The sequence below is a fragment of the Rhipicephalus sanguineus genome, chromosome 7 (assembly GCF_013339695.2).
Source record: "Rhipicephalus sanguineus isolate Rsan-2018 chromosome 7, BIME_Rsan_1.4, whole genome shotgun sequence".
Lineage (NCBI taxonomy): Eukaryota > Metazoa > Arthropoda > Arachnida > Ixodida > Ixodidae > Rhipicephalus > Rhipicephalus sanguineus.
The window spans coordinates 88,676,916-88,693,759 of NC_051182.1; the positions used below are offsets into that span (position 1 = coordinate 88,676,916).

A 16,844-nucleotide genomic window follows, 5' to 3' on the forward strand; every position below is an offset into this window, starting at 1 on the left:
CTATTTCTTTCATTCTATTTCTTTCTTCTGTTTGTCGCTCTTTTTATCTTTATTTCTCTTTCTTCCCTTTCTCTCTCCTTCTGCTTTTTTCTTTTTGTTTCTTTGTTTCTCCTTATTTCTCTCTTCCTTTCTCCTTCTGCCTTGCTCTGTGTGTTTCCTATCTCTTTTGTGTGTCTGATTATTTATTTGTTTCTCTCTGTTTATATGGCTTTCTTTGTCTTTCGGTCATTTTATGTCGTTATTCCCATTATTCTCCCTTTATTTCTCTTTATCTTTCTCTCTTTCTTTCTCTCTCTCTGTCTATTTTCTCCCTCTCTGTTCAACGTGTTCCACGTGCTCCACTTCACCGAGCAGTTTTTGTTGAACGCCCGCACCTGCTGTGCTCAGGGGTCGGGCTTACCCAATTCCTGCGGCGCATACTCACCGGTGGTTTTGTGCGGACTCCAGAGGTTTTACGGCAGGCTTAAACAGCTGTGCTATTAAAAACTCGTAAGAAATGCTTCGGCGTTCTCCAAACCTCATGCACGGGTGACACCGAGGAATGCCAAAAAGAACGGTGCCGATCGTGAAAAATCTCGGTGTGGAAACGCGCCAATCGGACAACGTAATACGAACAGCGGTCGCTGTGAGTGGCTCCTAGGTAGGCAGTCGCGGTTGGTCACTCTCTATGGTGATGGCTGGCGTGAATGATCTTCAATTATTTTACTGGGACAGAAGGGTCATTATTGTGACCTCATATACGCGAAATTTATGACTTACTGTGATGGGAGCTTCATGTGTTTGTTTGCTTTCACTCCTTCGCTGTCCCTCTGCTCAATGATTCGTGAACTGGGCAACGTTTGGGACCTTAAAAAAGAAAGAAAGAGTTAGACTCGTTCGTTTCGTAGAACAAGATCTTCATAATGCCGCCATTGGTATAATGATTATCCGTCCACTGAGGATCCTCGAATTCTTTATAACTAAAGAACTGTTTTTTTATTAGTCTTGAAGATCAAGTTCAAAAGAGCGCGCGTTATCATGAGCGAAGAAGATTTGTAGCGATCAGAGTACACAGCGAAATGAGGCGATTTACATCGCTCTTTATAAAGTGGGCGACCACATGTAGCTAATCAATAGGTGGGTGAGCCCTGTCTTGTTAGCGCCAATTGCATGTCTGTTGCCGTTATCAGAAAGATGAAAGGCCGTTCTATTGAAATACATCATGTTACGACACTTCATCTACACTTGTGTTCCTGGTAACATTTACGGCCAATTCTACCATCGAACTAAGGGCTGGAAACACGCATATTGGAAAGCGGGCCTAGCTTTGCTTTTTGCTGGCTGTGGTTCTCTATTTTTCTTATTATTGTTACGCCGATATTGCTGAGTGCTAGACATGCCCAATGTATATGAAACTATTGAATGTTGCCAGCGATTGTTCTAGTGAAGGCGTCTTGTGTACTCAGTTCGCGCGTGTCTTGTTAGTGTTATTCCTTGTCTAACGTACGCAAGCGAGTAGAAGTCTGGTCGTAGAAACAGCTAAAATACTTGACACGTAACATCATATTTGACGACAGACGAATTTGGTTACCGCTATCAGTATTGTTTGAATAAGGTTAGCAGCTCACTTTTTCAGGAAACGCGGCAGCTGCAGCGAGCAAAGTTTTGCCTTCTTCCTGTTTATGGCTTCAACGAAAACTGCGATGAAAGCACAACACGTACGAAACTATGAGCCATTTGTTCATTGCATATAAAGATGCGAGACACGGCGCGCGCCATCGCGGGTGACCACGTCTTGGTCGGTCAAAGGGAGCATTTACTGACGGCTGCGCAGCCCTCGGTCCGGCTGCTGTTTCCATGCTTCTTTCAGGCGACGAAAGATAGCCGGTGAGTTTCTTCTCTGCTTGAGCACCGGATCGTGGGCAGCCTTCGCACGCTTTCACTCGCACATACAACGCACGATGCGCTGAGCGATGATACCGCTTTAGACATTATACAGAACAAACATCCCGGCGATGGCGACAGAACAATGCACCTGCAATGTCTACATCATATTCACTATAAATTCTGCTTCGCATAAGATGGCATAAAATCAGTTTGGAATAAAAAATGAGCCAAATGGCACCCGTGTTTGAATCAGAGCGAGCCATATCCATTAAATTAGTGCTGCGTGAACACTCGTGGCCAAAATGCCAACATGGCAGCATGCAGGCTGTTTGAAGTGTGAATGAGCAGGCCCGATTATGTTCTTAATAACAAACAACTGCGCTTTTCTCGGTTCGGCTTAATGTGGACGTGGCTTTAAAAAAAAACACATTACACACGTTCTTCATAATCTCAAAAACGAGACAACCATTTTGAAGATATAAAATAGTGGCACCGTTTTTTAACTATGAACGCCGAGAACTATTTACGCCTGGCGTTGCAGTGCTGCCGCACGAACATATGTCTTCTATAGCAACCAGAAATTGTTCTTTCTTGAAAGGTACTTGGGATGGGCATTCTGGTCCGACACTGACGTAGCCAGGGGGGCGGGAGCGGTTGCAGGTTCAAATCCCTCCCCCTCCCCCCGAAAATTTCTGGCTACGCTACTGGCACCCGATATAAACAATAGTTGTGAGCAGCCATTACATTAGATTTGTCTATTCTACATGGTTGTTGTTGACAGTTTTAGTGCTCTTACCTTTTTTTCTTTGAATAAACATCGAGAGTCCGATGAACTGTATTGTTTGTGCCTTGTCCCAAATACCGAGATCGCACACATGGCATCTCCGTCCTTCGAGGAGCTTCAAGTACACGGGAAAGATGCGAAAGATAAACAGTGCTGGTACTGTTTGCAACCTGATAAAAAAAAAGCACCGACGATTACGAGAGTGCCTAAGGCGAATCCTGAGTGCAGCTTCGTGTTGGCGCAATGCGAACTGCGTATGAAGTTTTGGCTTTCCTCAAGGTATCGACTACGCCATAAATCATAGTGTTTGCGAGGTAGGACAGCACCCACTACGCCATTATTAGTTTTTCTGCGGATAAACGATGTACCCGCTACACATTTGTAAAGTATTGAGTGCACTTTGTTGATGCTGCATGTGGCTGCAGATGACCATGAAGATATATAGCTGAGCACATTGTAGTGGGTGCGAAGCATTAAACCACACACTTGTTGCGCAATTCATCATCATCATCATCATCATCATCATCATTTACTTCACTCTTAGGGCCCCTTAGGGACATTACATAAGAGGGGAGAACATTTTTCTAAATACAAAAAAAGAAAATAAAAAGTGGTACAAATACACGAGCAATACTTTTGCACGACCCGAGAACAGACGCACACAAAATGTACTTATACAAGTATAAAAACATGCGCCCACAAAATACAGTGACCGTGGTTACAATATTAATGAGAACTAACAGACAGTAATGCCTAGGGAAGTATAGGAGATGCTTTTTGTAGTAATTCGGATATAAATGAGAAGAAAGTAAAGAGGACGAAAAGATAACTTGCCGCCGGCAGGGACCGAACCTGCGACCTTCGAATAACGCGTGCGATGCTCTACCACTGAGCTACGGCGGCGATCGTCTTTCCGTCCACTTTTTTGGGTACATATGTGCACTAAACCTTAGGAGTGTTCGTCAGCGCCGATCGCAGCCATGGTGGCGAGTGTGCAACACTCTTTTAACGCGATAGCGTTAAAGAGCTCGTATCGCAGAAATTCCGCCGTCGGCGTCGGCGCCGGCACCGTTGGTTGTGAGCGAAAAATCATCATCTTGTCCGTGACCGAAAAATCTAAAAAGCTGCAAATAAAATAAATAATAAAAATGTTGTGTCCGAGTGAGAATCGAACCCAGGCCGTCTGCGTGGCAAGCAGGTGTTCTACCACACAGCCACGCCTCTGCTGGCAGCTGCATTGAAAGTAACTTTCATGCTTCCCAAAAATACGCGTCCTGTATACAGGTGTCACAGTACGAGATGTCATATCGCAGTAATATTGCGTGGTACAAGCGTACATTGCCATCAGGCGTCACACCACGTCAATATCATAACGACTTGGTGGTTTAAAGACAGCCACCCATTACAAAAGGCACACAAATTACTGCGCGTATTCCCTTAAGACCACGTAGTGGGTGCTTCGCAACTTCGAAAAAATTTCTCGCGCATAATTGCTCCGGGTTTAATGCATGCTACCCACTACATAAGGCGCACACCTTATTGCGCGCATTCTGTTAAACACTCGTAGTGTTCGAAGTGCGCACTAGGGGCAGGATATTGCTATCGCGTTCAACTCTTAAAGGCGAAGCTTAAGCGTCCCCCAATTTTTTTCTGCCTGTTCGCGCTAGAGTTTTAATGGGCTTCCAAGTTTAAGTGAGCTGTTAGTAGCTGTGTGAATGCGCACGAATCACGCTCTGAGACGACTGCTTCCGGTAAGTTATTCCATTCCTCGATGGCGACAGGAAGAAATGACTTGTTGAATGCAACGGTCCTACCGAAAAGGCGTTGGAGGCTTCTGGAAATAAATAGCCGGCGACAGTAGCGGCGAGAGTAGAAAGTAAGAGAGAACCATGGAAGTGAGGACATGAATAATATAACTTATGAAATAAACAAACAAATTCTGCAAGTCTAAAGACGCCTTAATAAAAGTGATGAAAATAGGTTAACGCATTATGTGATGACTCATTGTTATTTTGCTCTTCTGCCACACTATATTCCATAGGTTAACGCGATTTGTTGTCCTACATTACACCTGTATAGGGTGTTTTTGCAAATGAGCTTAAAGCACCGGCATGACTCTGTGGTAGAACACTCGAGTGCCGCGCAGAGAGCCTGGGTTGAAATCCAATTTACTCATGGGTATCATTTTCTCAGAAGGACTGAGATGTGGGCAAGTTGATACGGATTCATACTGCTGAAACGGCGCCACAAGGGAAGAAAAAAAAATCTTTCTCGTAATATTTCTCGTGTGCTTTCGTCTTCCCTTGTGGCGCCGTTTCAGCAGTATCATTTTGTCATTTTGTTTTTACATGACTATCGCTTACTTGTTCATGTCTATCGGTTGGGCTCCGACGGCGACGCCGCTCAACGCATGAACATGCGCTTATGAACTGCGCTCTAAAAGCTTTAAGTATGTGCACTATTTTCTTTAAGCAGCCCACTTTTACTTTATTTTGTGTTGTCATAGAGTAAGTTGGTAACGCCAGCACGAAATCGACATGCGGATGCAGAACGTTCTTAGGACTCTTCATTCTCACAACATATGGACTGTCATATGCTCCTTGAAAAATAGAAAAATTTAAAATAAACGACCAAATTTCACAGCTGCCTTGCCCGGACACCCTAGCCAATGCCACGGCAGATCTGCCTGACACATTCGCACTCTCCTCCGGACGGGATGGGACTAGCGCATTAAATTATACTAATTTCACAATATGGCCGTGCATCTGTAATCATAAGTGAAAAACTTTGTTTTCAGAATGGAAGCTGCTTTAAAAAATTCGCAGTGGCTTAGCTCGGCTATGCCAGGATATACGTAGCGTTAGCAAAAGTTCAGCTGGTTATTCTTAGCTTTCCAGATTGCCTAGGATTATTAGCCTTCCTCTGTTCATTCTTCGAAGATTCAACCGCTAATTGCCAGGCAACTACTTCGGGATCCGATGAGATAAGCTTCTCTGCTCTTCTGCGCCGTTGAGCAGCATTTGCACTCTCCTTACGACCCATGACGGATCTATCACTTCACCGACCATAAAGCCGTTATAATGAAGGGGGAACGGGAGCAACTTCGCAAACTGCCCACTACTTCGTCTTTGCAAACATCCCACTACAACCCATCACCGATGTTTGGCACGTCTTTGATGATGTACTGGGCTATCGCTTTGAATGCTGCTGGGCGAAACCACTGAAGATTTCACGGTGTAACCATGATTTCTTCAGGAGCTTCGCCCAAGCTCTTGATCATTCACCCGTGGATATGCTGTGAATTTTTTTCCCATGAATCAAACGGAAACGAACAAACAGCATTTTATTACGTCTTTTCGTGCACGGAAGATTCTTTTTTCACACCTGCTAGTTTGATTACTAGTGATTTATTGTAGGCAGACTCTCATACGCCATCGGGATCACTTCGAAGATGTCCCACTCGTGGCGCTCATCATCTGATACATTTAGCTTAATTTCTCGGTAAGTAGGGCACTGCTCTTAATAATATTGCCGTTTTAGGAGTTGTCATACATTGAGCTTTCACTCTGACATAAATTGCTATTTGTCTTTAGTGTCCCTTTAAGGCCGCTCGATCGAATCACCGCCGCGGCGGCTGCATTTCGATGGCGGTAAAATGCTGGAGTCCCGTTCGCTCAGATTTAGGTGCGCGTTAACGAACTACAGATGGCCAAAATTTCCGGAGCCCTCCAACATGGCGTCTCTCATGATCATATCGTGGCGTCGGGGCGTGAAACCCCAACAATTTATATTGCCACGTGCATTTCTTTATCACTTTTGCTATATTCGGTTTTCGGCCACAAAGATTGTCAGCAACGCCCAGCGCGAACCGCGCCTCGTTGTTCGAGAACCTTCGCGATCATTGTAGATCGTTTTGTTAAGATTGCGCGCAAGACGCGCACACTCGAGCTTATTCTAGAATTTGCACGACAGCCAGCGATAACGCTGGAATATTCGACGGCACATGTTTAAATGCCGACGCGCTTCACCGCTTGTCAGTTGATCGACGGACGACGCCCTGTTCGCTGCTATCATTGTACAGTGTCAATTTTTATGAAAGGGAACACGGGAGCGCATGGCCTGCGCGCTCCGGCGGCTGCCTTCAGCTCCGTCAACCGACAGCTAACGAAAGCTTGCCCGCTTTTGGCGTCATCTATTGGCTAACAAAATAACGAATCATGGCTGGCTGAGAAGGGCCTTTAGATAACGCTGCCTCTCAGGTCGCGTTAAGGGCAATTCCTGCAGCTCGCGCAGTGCTGGCGCGCCAGGCTCGATTTGTTGACAGGCAGACGACGTGCTGCCTGCATCGCCCGTTACGCGAGCCGAGATGCAGCGTTATCTAAAAGCGCTTCGCAACCGGCCATGACTTGTTATTTTGTTTGCCAATAGATGACGCCAAAGCGGGCGAGCTTTCGTTAGCTGTCGGTTGACGGAGCTGAAGGCAGCCGTCGCAGAGCGCAGGCCACGCGTTCGCGTGTTCCCTTTCATAAAAATTGACACTGTACAGCGTGCATTGCTGTAGTTCTAGTTCTCATTTTCCGGCCACAAGTTCGGCCAAATAAACAGTTCCATCCTACAAACGCCGACTGCTGTGTTCGTCGACGTCACGACCACGTGACATCTGGTGGAGGTGCTGCTTCTACCATGATCCGGACGCCCCCGCGAAGCGCTGACCCAAGCCCAAGCCGCGAGGAGGAGGACGGCAAAGAAAACCCAGATCGTCGAACAAGCCGCAGGCAGAAGGGACTGCAGCCAGAGTACGGGCTCCTTCCCAAAAACACCAGGCAGCCCCAGGTCCCAACACCGACCGCAGCGACGATGACCGACCCCGTGCAGCCTGCGCCGATACTTCTCCGGCAGCCCAAGGAGCCGCCAACTTTCCGCGGGTCGTCATTCGAAGACCCGGAAACCTGGCTCGAGACCTTCGAAAGAGTCTCAGCGTTCAACAACTGGGACTATGAGGACAAGCTGCGCCACGTCTACTTTTACCTGGAAGATGCAGCAAGGACCTGGTTCGAGCATCGGGAGTCCACTCTTCGAAACTGGGACGCCTTTCGCAGCGCTTTCCTGGAGACGTTCACAAGCGTCGTCCGAAAGGAAAGGGCCGCAGCCTTGCTGGAGACACGGGTCCAACTTCCAAATGAAAGCGTGGCCATCTTTGCAGAGGAAATGACCCGGCTATTTCACCACGCAGACCCTGTCATGCCAGAGGACAAGAAAGTCCGCTTCCTCATGTGAGGGGTAAAGCAAGAGCTCTTCGCTGGTCTGATGTGGAACCCACCTTTGACAGTCCAAGAATTCGTCTCAGAAGCGACGAGGATTGAGAAGACGATGGAAATACGAACCCGCCAGTACAATCGCCGTACGATTGAAGACAGCCCAGCTGTTCATGCCCTCGCCTCCGACGACCCGCGCGAAACGATCCGAGCGATCGTTCGGGAGGAACTGCGCAAGCTATTACCCTCACCACAGCCTCAAGTGGACTCGATCGCAGAGGTCGTTCGATCAGAAATCCAGCAGTCGCTGGGCAACCTTGAACCGCCACTGCCCCAGCCGCAAGCCATAAACTACGCTGCTGCAGCCCGACGCAACGCCCCCCTCCTCGCCCACGTCAAGACGCCGCGCCGCCCCAGCAGTCCCGCCGTCAGGCACCACCGCCGCCGCCACCGACGTGATACCGCCCACCAGCCGGCCAGCGATACACGCTAAGGAAGACCGACGTTTGGCGCGCCCCTGACAACCGCCCGCTCTGCTACCACTGCGGGGAGGCCGGACACACGTACCGCCGCTGTCAGTACCGACAGATGGGGCTTCGAGGATTCGCCGTCAACGCGCCGCGCCCATAGCCACGCGAACGGCCTCGCGACATCGACGACTACCTCACCGGAACACAGTGGCAAGAACGACGACCTTCCCGCTCACCTTCGCCGGGCCGCTACATGTCACCGCACCGCCGGCAGTACACTGGCCCAAATCGGGGCCGGTCGCCTAGCCCGTATCCGGGAAACTAAGCGCAGCAATCGATGGAGGTGCGGTTGCTGTACGACGAACTACCGAAGATCCTCCGCCGCCGACGACGGAACGAAGCCCTGACGTCGAAACTTCACTGCCTGAGGAAGACCTGACGACGCCACGTCGAAGCAGCGGAACAAACCGACGCAGCCGTGACCCGACGCCGCGACCCAACCGCAACGCAAGACGACGAACTAGCGACCTCGACGTTCTCATTGACGGCCACAACGTCACCGCTCTCGTCCACACTGGAGCCGACTATTGCGTCATCAGTGGGCCTTTCGCCACGAAGTTGAAGAAAGTTAAGACTGCTTGGGAAGGCCCCGAAATCCGTACCGCTGGAGGCCATCTAATAACGCCGTCTGGAGTCTGCACAGCAAGAGTAACAATGAATAATCGCATGTATTCTGCGAGTTTCGTAATCTTGCAACACTGCTGCAGGGACATCATACTTGGCATGGATTTCTTAAACCATCATGGCGCCGTCATTGACTTAAGAACCAAGTCGATAACCCTATCGTCGGACAAAACGACACCGCCGGATACGAATCCATGTCACCATGCCCTGAACGTGCTCGAGGATCAAGTTACCATCCCGCCTCGCTCCAGCGTCATAATTCCCGTCAGCACCGAAAAAGCTGAAGACATCGAAGGTGTCATGGAGAGCGATCAGCGTTTGCTACTAGACCGTGACATCTGCGTTACAAGGGGCATTGCTCGGTTGCACGAAGGAAAAGGAAGCGTGATGCTAACGAACTTCAGCCAAGAATACAGACACCTGAGCAGGGGCACGACGATTGCATACATCGAAGAAACCTTGGCCGTCAGCGATGCATTTGCCTTTTCGGATTACGACGAAGCTACGACGACTACCCCAACAGCTGAGCCACCCTGCGACGTAAACCCAAATCTTCCCGCTCGCCAACAGCAACAGCTTCGATGCCTTCTGCAGAAAAACAAGGACTGTTTCTCGTCGTCATCGCGGGTCCGACAAACGCCCCTTGCTAAGCACCGCATTATAACAGAAGAAAATGCTCGACCACTCCGTCAGAGTCCCTACCGGGTTTCGACGCGGGAACGGGAGGCCGTGAAGAAACAGGTCGACGAAATGCTACGCGACCACATCATCCAGCCGTCGAAGAGTCCGTGGGCATCCCCCGTGGTGCTAGTGAAGAATAAGGATGGGACTCTCCGTTTTTGCGTGGATTATCGTCGCCTGAACAAAGTCACGAAGAAGGACGTGTATCCCCTTCCACGGATTGACGACACCCTGGATCGATTACACAACGCAAAGTACTTTTCGTCGATGGACCTCAAGACCGGTTACTGGTAAATATAAGTCGACGAGAGAGACCGAGAAAAGACTGCCTTTATAACGCCAGACGGCCTGTTTGAGTTCAAGGTCATGCCTTTTGGTCTTTGCTCGGCACCTGCGACTTTTCAACGGGTTATGGATACAGTACTGGCCGGCTTTAAGTGGCAGACGTGCCTGGTGTACTTGGACGACGTCGTTGTGTTTTCCTCAAACTTCGACGAACACCTTCGGCGCCTTGAAGCTGTACTTCAAGCCATCAAGACCTCCGGACTCACTTTGAATCCTGAAAATTGCCGCTTCGCGTACGAGGAGCTCTTGTTCTTGCGTCATGTGCTCAGCAAGGATGGTGTTCGCCCGGATCCGCGGAAAACAGCTGCCATCGCTGACTTCCCGACGCTCACCGACAAGAAGGCCGTACGCCGTTTTCTCGGCTTGTGTGCCTATTACAGGCGTTTCGTCAAGGAATTTTCACGGATCGCCGAGCCACTGACGCAACTCACGAAGGCCGACGTCGAATTCAGGTGGGAAACGTCGCAAGTTCAGGCATTTCAAGAATTGAAACGACGCCTGCAGACGCCTCCGATACTTGCGCATTTCGACGAGCACGCCGATACGGAAATCCACACCGACGCAAGCAGCGTAGGACTCGGCGCCGTCCTTGTGCAGAAGACCGACGGATTGGAAAGGGTCATCAGTTATGCTAGCCGGTCGCTATCAAAGGCAGAAATCAACTATTCTACAACAGAAAAGGAGTGTCTGGCCATCATCTGGGCTACATCAAAGTTTCGCCCCTACATCTACGGCCGGCCCTTCAAAGTTGTGAGCGACCACCACGCCTTGTGTTGGCTAGCCAACTTGAAGGACCCTTCAGGTCGCCTCGCACGGTGGAGCCTAAGACTTCAAGAATTCGACATTACAGTCGTTTACAAGTCCCCGTCGACGCACCGCCGCAGGACGACCACGATGATGACTGCTTCTTGGGAACCATAAGTGCCAACGACTTCGCTGAACGACAGCAAGCCGACCCGGAAGTCGGGGGCCTTGCGGAATACCTCAAGGGCAGGACCACCGTTGTTCCAAAAGTATTCAGGCGGGGATTGGCGTCATTTCTCTTGAAAAACGACGTCCTCGTAAAGAAGAACTTCTTTCCGGCCCGGGCCGACTACCTCATCGTTGTACCTACGGCACTGCGACCAGACGTTCTGCAGGCCCTGCACGACGACCCGACGGCGGGCCACCTCGGCTTTTCCCGCACGCTCGCGAGGATACAGGAAAAATACTACTGGCCACGCCTTCCTGCCGACGTCGCCCACTACGTTAAGACTTGCCGAGATTGCCAGCGACGGAAGACACCGCCGACTAGGCCAGCGGGGCTTCTGCAGCCAATCGAACCACCTCACCGGCCGTTCCAGCAAATCGGGATGGACCTACTGGGGCCGTTCCCGACGTCGACTTCCGGCAACAAGTGGATCGTCGTAGCGACTGACTACCTCACCCGTTACGCCGAGACAAAGGCCTTGCCCAAAGGCAGTGCCGCCGAGCTAGCCAAGTTCTTCGTGGAGCACATCGTCTTGCGTCATGGCGCCCCAGAGGTCCTCATAACAGACAGAGGTACCGCCTTTACGGCGGACCTAACTCAGGCGATCTTCAAATACAGCGAGACGAGCCCCCGCCGCACCACCGCCTACCACCCACAGACCAATGGCCTCACAGAGCGTCTAAATAAGACCATCGCCGACATGCTGGCCATGTACGTCGACGTTGAGCACAAGACGTGGGACGCCATCCTTCCGTACGTGACCTTCGCTTACAACACGACCGTCCAAGAAACGACGCAGATGACGCCGTACAAGTTGGTCTACGGAAGAAGCCCGGCGACGACGCTCGACGCCATGCTAACCAACGTCACCGACGAAGAAAATCTCGACGCCGCCGCTTACTTACAGCGCGCCGAAGAAGCACGACAGCTCGCCCGCCTACGGATCAAGAACCAGCAGACGACTGACAGCCGCCGCTACAACCTTCGGCGACACCACATGGAATACCAACCCGGTGAGCGTGTATGGGTATGGACGCCAATACGCCGACGGGGACTCAGTGAGAAGCTTCTTCGACGATACTTCGGACCGTACAGGGTACTTCAACGCCTCGGCGCACTCGACTACGAGGTTGTCCCTGATGGCATTACGAACTCTCAGCGGCGCCGTGCACGACCTGAAGTCGTCCATGTCGTGCGCCTCAAACCATATTACGCACGTTAGCGAATCTGACGACTGTCATTTTGCTTTAATATTGTGCTTTCTTTCTTGTGCGTATTGTTTATTGTACTTTGTTGCTTTATTCTTGTTATTTATTCTTGCATGCATTGGCCTGTTCTGTTTTAAGCATCGGGACGATGCTTTTTCAGAGGGGGGCATTGCCACGTGCGTTTCTTTATCGCTTTTGCTATATTCGGTTTTCGGCCACAAAGACTGTCAGCAACGCCCAGCGCGAACCGCGCCTCGTTGTTCGAGAACCTTCGCGATCATTGTAGATCGTTTTGTTAAGATTGCGCGCAAGACGCGCACACTCGAGCTTATTCTAGAATTTGCACGACAGCCAGCGATAACGCTGGAATATTCGACGACACATGTTTAAATGCCGACGCGCTTCACCGCTTGTCAGTTGATCGACGGACGACGCCCTGTTCGCCGCTATCATTGTACAGCGTGCATTGCTGTAGTTCTAGTTCTCATTTTCCGGCCACAAGTTCGGCCAAATAAACAGTTTCATCCTACAAACGCCGACTGCTGTGTTCGTCGACGTCACGACCACGTGACAATATTATTATAATTGCTGTGAAACTCAGCATCAAAGACATTTATTTAACACAGTGCTATGTGTAGATGTTATGGGAATTAGCCCTATTGCGTAAAAGAGGCCGCGCCGCGGAGATTTCGGTGTCGTCGTCAGAGGCGTAAGTTGTGAGCGAAAAAAAAACTGCGTTGTCCGTGAGGGAAAAATCGCGGATGACGCAAAGAAAAAACCACATTGTCCCTTACGCATTCCCTAAAAGTCGACTAGAAGGCGAAAGCCAACTTCCTCTTTTGCTTCTTTTTTTTACTTCTCAGTCAATTTATTGTTTACGGACGCTTAACGAGCATATCGCTGCTTCGCACAATGATGAATTTTGGCGCAGTAGGCTCTTCGCAATTTTACTTGCTGTAGGCATTCTAGGAGACTTTAAAACGGCCGATGTAACGCTCAGAGGCGTCCCTTTCCTCGCAGCACGGTTGAGGTGTCTATCGAAGGGGACGCGTAGGAAGCGTCTGAGAAGGCGATGCAAAATGGGTGTGATTAAGCGATCACTCTCCACTCTTCGAGGCGAAGCTTAAGGGCCGTCGAAATGCCTTGGTATTTTTTTAACGGTGAAGCTGTCTAAGCAGCCGTTAAAACGTGCGCCATTTCTGAAAAGCCAGCCGCGCCGTAGCCATGGCAGCCAACGACGCCGCAGCTGCTACAACGCTTGGCATAACCGCGTGACGTCATGCCAAGCCGAACATGCGCAGTAGCGACAACCGCGCAGCTGCTATCACTAAGCCACGCCCAGCGACAGAGACACCTCGCACAACAGAGTTCCGCCGCGCTTCCGCCGCTTGATCTGATACACGCATGGGACGAGCAAAGAAAGTACGTACTCCCGAAGAAGGAGCAGTGCATCCTGAAGAGAGGCTTGTAGCTGTACGAGAACGACAACGGCAGCGACGAGAAGATCCAGAATACGCTGCCAAGGAAAGGGAGGACAAGAGACGACGAGAAGATATTGCCAATCACCGTGATTGGAATGTTGCGCGTATGCAAGCTCTAGTGAGATTCCAGCCTATATGAAAGCCGAAAACGAAGGGCGCCGTGCTCGGCCAGCTTCGCTGTGTCTCAAGCCTAGCGTGGCCGAATGCAAGGTTTCGCCTTTATTTTAGACATGAAAAAAAAGAAAACATGCAAACGCCTGCCTTCGTATGTTTTTTTTTTGTTAATAAAAAATGCGGAACCGTTAAAGACTTTGATAGTCCGCTTTTATAACATTTCTGAGAAAATGGTGGTGCTTCGGTCCTGCAAAAGCTGATAGGTTTTAACGTATATATTTCTGTCGGCTCTTCTACGCTAGCACAAAAAAACCTGAAGAAACAGTTGTGGAACTGCAGTAAAATAAATCGCGCAAAAGGTGATATGTAAACTCTGGTTTCCAATACGCTTGTGATGTGATGATGTCAGGCATGTAATAGCGAGGACATCCATATTAGTTTTTCAAACAGCGAGGGAACGGGACACCGAGCATGGGCCGCACAATGTAGGCGCTGACTTCCAACAGGGTTTTATTGCGCTCACGCGAAATATATAGTCAGAGAAAGGGAAGACACGTGATAACCTTAATAAAAAGAGTGACTAGGGGTTACAGAACTTTGAAGGTGTTAATAGATGACACCGAAGGTCAGCGAAGCGAAGTCAGTGAGTTCGAACTCAGTGCCTGTGTTGTGTGGTCTATCATGGGTGTCCTGTTTCTGCGCTGTATGAAAAACTATGTATACGTACCAACAAGCGCGCTTAACAACCCTTTTGAAGTGCATTCATATTACTTTAACCCCGTCGAGGTACTTGACATACTGTGATGAAAAAGTACAAGTACATATTTGCGTTTCGCCTTCAAGGGAATACGGCCTCCTCGCAAGAAACAAAACCTTGCTCTCACGTGATTGGCAGTGTCGTCAAGTGCACAGGAAGAGAGGCTCGTCAAGTCACTATCATGTTCGATCATCCTCGTTGCCTTAATTGCAGAATCGCGCACCAAGAAACCAGCGTTCATTGAAGACAGACGCATCCGTTACTGCGCAATTACAGATGTATAGCGCTATACCACCCGGAGTGGACCGTTAAGCCTTCTGAAGGCACAATTTTCAGAAAGTATTGTTCCATAGCGCTCTGAAACATTCGGCGCATTCGTTATACTGGCAATTATCTCAAATACGCGTGAGCGCTGCCATGCTGGTTTCGCAGAAAACTCGCTAAAATGTGAATGAGATTCACCACCGATGCTATTCCCGGTTTTTATGTAGCGAAAACACGATATACGATTATGAGGCACGATGAAGTGGGGACTGCACGTTAGTTTTGATCATCTGACGTTTGTTAATGTGTGCCTAAATATAAGTACATGAGTGTTTTAGCATTTCGACCCCAATGAAATGCGGCCGCCGTGGCCGGGAATTGAAACCGTGTACCCGAGCGCAGAAAATTATGAAAATGATCTGTGAGTTTCAAAATCGAGCTAACAGCTCACCAGCGGATTCACGCAACGCTTCTCTGTTTGCGTCTCAGAGCGTAGCTTCACGGAATTGTCTACCAGCGGTCTTAAATCCGGTGATATTGACAAAGATCAGGAAATGGTCGCTGCCCGCCCTGTCTAGAGCAGTTCACAATACCAAAGTCAGCGCAATGCAAATAATAGGTCTATGTATGCCAGGCAAACCCCGCTTGCCACACCATCACCAACACCACAACTGCCACATACCCCCATCACTGCAACAGCATAGCCGCTAAACGCTATACCACTGCAAGACTTGTCACTCATGAGGTAGCTTTGCAGACACTGGAAGTAATCGCACCATCCGAACGCGGCATTTGGACTTCGGAGCGAAACGCGGCATGTTGAACTTGGAATGCGTAAGCTCCACATCATCCCAATTTTAAATTCAATTTTTAAAGAAAATACAATTCCTTGTGAATGTGTAAGCAAAGCCTCCTGTTTAGCTCTTGACTGTCTTTTCTGATATAGCCAAGATGTCCGACAGAAAGCAACCAGTGGAACTCTGTACTTTTGGATAGATGAGATCTAAGCTTTACAAGACAACTGCAGGTAAATCCACCGCTCCATCAAGAGTGCCATAACACTTAGTTTAAGGAGATAATAAAATGGTCGTTTCAAGGCACTGTTTTCAAACGGTGACACCAAGGGACCAATTTTATGCTTCGAAAGGGAATAAGACTGCATGGTTACAGGCTGATCAAGCTATGGTCACGTTATCGGCACTAGAATTCAGCGAAAGTTTAACAGTGACGAAATGCGCATGTGGGCCACGAACCCAGAAGCTTTTTAGAAGATATAGCAGTATTCGTGGGCAGTTAGAATAACGACCATGAGAAATACTCACCTTCATAGGGTCTTGGAAGCTGGATACGTCCGGCTCTAAATCTTGGAATGGATAATTGTTAGCCACTGCTGCGGCAGGGACAGCCCAGAGTATCAGCACTGTGAAAATTGCCATAGCAGAGTCTGCCTTGTTTAAATGCGGCAACAACCTTTTGCGATACCCTATTTATATTATTCGTTCAAAAGAATTCAGTGTACTAGATCGTGGAAGGATGTTTGTTGTAATTTAGACGACATTTTCCAGCATAAAAATCGGATGTCGACCTTAACATCGTAAATGTAATTTAAGCGACCTATGCTGTTTCTGACGTCTTCCTTGACCTCTTTGTATGTGTCTGTGTATTTGTGTGTTTCTGGGTATGTATGTATATATGTATGTATGTATGTATGTATGTATGTATGTATGTATGTATGTATGTATGTATGTATGTATGTATGTATGTATGTATGTATGTATGTATGTATGTATGTATGTATGTATGTATGTATGTATGTATGTGTGCATGTATGCATGTATGTATGTATGCATGTGTGCATGTATGTATGTATGTAGGTAGGTAGGCACGTACGTACGTACGTACGTACATCGCAGGATCTCTGCCCAATTAACATCTGGTTGTTACTGCATTAGGAAGACATGATGG

The 16,844-nt window shown here is 48.9% G+C and overlaps 1 long non-coding RNA gene across 1 annotated transcript; it reads right to left on the reverse strand.

Annotated features, from left to right (window-relative positions):
• Positions 1–419: 419 nt before the first annotated feature.
• Positions 420–16,302, reverse strand: LOC119399584 (uncharacterized). Its single transcript, XR_007416889.1, has 3 exons — positions 16,202–16,302; positions 2,663–2,820; positions 420–846 (listed from the first exon to the last, which is right to left on the reverse strand). It is a non-coding gene; the product is annotated as an uncharacterized LOC119399584 (long non-coding RNA).
• Between the last annotated feature and the right edge of the window lie 542 nt (positions 16,303–16,844).